The following is a 2,374-nucleotide window of genomic DNA, read 5'->3' on the forward strand; positions in this document are numbered from 1 at the left end:
TCTCTGGATGCACCAATGAGCTGATGGCGCATGAGCAGAACGGATGTGCTTCCGAGACGTATTGGGTGGAGACAAGGAACTACTACTGTATTTTTGGCTAACACTCCTTTTAGCGTCGTTAGCTCTCATGTTTAAGGGGAGCGCAGCATGGAGGTCAGAACAAAAAAGTTGAAATAGTTTGGAGATTTTAATTAGTAGTTCTTTTTATTCAGTTTTGACTTCTGAGTGACTTTTCTGTTTTAGTTTTCATTTGATTTTAGTATTTGTTTGCTAGTTTATGCTGGTGAAGATTCTCATTCATCAAGGTCATAGTCTTTCCAAAAAAAGTAAAAAAAGAAATCCACTGGACCTTGTTTCCGAGTTTATAGACGTTTCGCTTACCATCCGAGAAGCTTTTTCTATTGAAAAGCAATTGAAAGGATTGAAAAAGCTTCCTGGATGGGAAGCAAAGTGTCTTCAAACTTGGAAAAAAAGTCCATTGGATTTATTTTTTTTAACTTTGTTTGGTTCGCTTATTTTCTGAAAATGCTTAGTTTCAGTTAAGTTTTTATTAGTTTCAGTTATATTTCTAGTCTTTTATGCAAAACCACTGACAAGACAAAAAAATTAAAATAAATGAATAAATAAGAGATAAAATCCCAAATATGGACAGACCACTGCAGCACGACTGTAATGCCTGCCATCTGAGGGTGTAATGCCGTAAAGCGCTAAAAAACTAGACCTCATTTTATGTTAAAAACACAAAATAAAGCTTCTTAAAACTCAGCTAGTTTTTATTGGTTTTGTAAACTCTTATTACAGTTTTATTTTTATTTTTTTATATATTTCCGTTAGTTTTAGTTAACCTCAGTAACCTTGATTCGGACTACAGTAAAGTGTCATATTTGTTTACAGGACTCATTCAGCAAAGAGTCCTATTAAGTTTAAATTCTTCGAAAAATGCAAATGTGTAATAAATACTGGTATGTGCAGTTGAATTTAAACAGCAGGCATATGAACTACACTCCCTGTATATTTGGAATATTTTATGCATGTAGATTTTATAACAGGATGCCTCCAATATGCTCCAAGCATCAGTTCAAGCTTCTCTGCATTGTCCTGCTTTTATGCCCATAGATTCGCTCTTACTCACATGTGAACCTGTTTCTGTGCCCTCATGTCTTTTCTTTGTCACTTTAAGGGGTAGAACTTACGAAGGAGTATTAGGACCAGGCTGGAGATTTTTTTTCTTCTATTTCTTCTATAAAGTTCAAACATTACGAGAATAAAGTCGTAAAATTATTATAATAAAGTTGTAAAATTACGAGAATAAAGACATAAAATTAGGAGAATAAAGTCGTAAAATTATTATAATAAAGTTGTAAAATTACGAGAATAAAGACATAAAATTAGGAGAATAAAGTCGTAAAATTATTATAATAAAGTTGTAAAATTACGAGAATAAAGTCATAAAATTAGGAGAATAAAGTCGTAAAATTACCAGAATAAAGTAATAAAATTGCGACAATAAAGTAATAAAATTACGTGAATAAAGTCATAAAATTAGGAGAATAAAGTCGTAAAATTACCAGAATAAAGTAATAAAATTGCGACAATAAAGTAATAAAATTACGTGAATAAAGTCATAAAATTAGGAGAATAAAGTCGTACCATTATGAAAACAGTCATAAAATTACGAGAATAAAGTAAAAAAAAATTACGAGAATAAAGTCGTAAAATTAGGAGAATAAAGTCATAAAATTAGGAGAATAAAGTAATAAAATTAGGAGAATAAAGTAATAAAATTAGGAGAATAAAGTCATACCATTATGAGAACAAAGTCATAAAATTAGTAGAATAAAGTAAAAAAAAATTTGTAGAATAAAGTAATAAAATTAATAGAATAAAGTAATAAAATTAGGAGAATAAAGTTATAAAATTGCGAGAATAAAGTAATAAAATGACATGAATAAAGTTGTAATATTGAGAGAACAAAGTCCTAAAATTGACAACTCTTACAAGAAGCACTTTCTTACTTAAAATGAGGAATGTCATCATGTGAAGTTAAACTTTGGCTCTGGTTTAACTAATAAGGAAATCTTTTAGCACCAACATCAAATTTGGCATCATGTCAAAGTTGATGTTTGGTGGCGCTGGTCGGCCATCATATGCTGGTCGGGGCTCGAAGCTTTCTTTCTGAAACGGATTGTTGAATGATGACTTTATTCTCGTAATGTTACAACATTATTGTCAAAAAAGAAAAATCTGTAGCCTGGCCCTAATACTCCGTCTTAAGAACCAGACTAAAAAAGTGAACTGCCTGTAATCGGTTACGTTTAAGAAATCCTGCTCTTGAGACAGTAGTGTTTTCTTTCCAGTAACTTTAGCAAAGCAT

The sequence above is a fragment of the Cyprinodon variegatus genome, unplaced genomic scaffold, assembly GCF_000732505.1.
Source record: "Cyprinodon variegatus isolate N-32 unplaced genomic scaffold, C_variegatus-1.0 Scaffold422, whole genome shotgun sequence".
Lineage (NCBI taxonomy): Eukaryota > Metazoa > Chordata > Actinopteri > Cyprinodontiformes > Cyprinodontidae > Cyprinodon > Cyprinodon variegatus.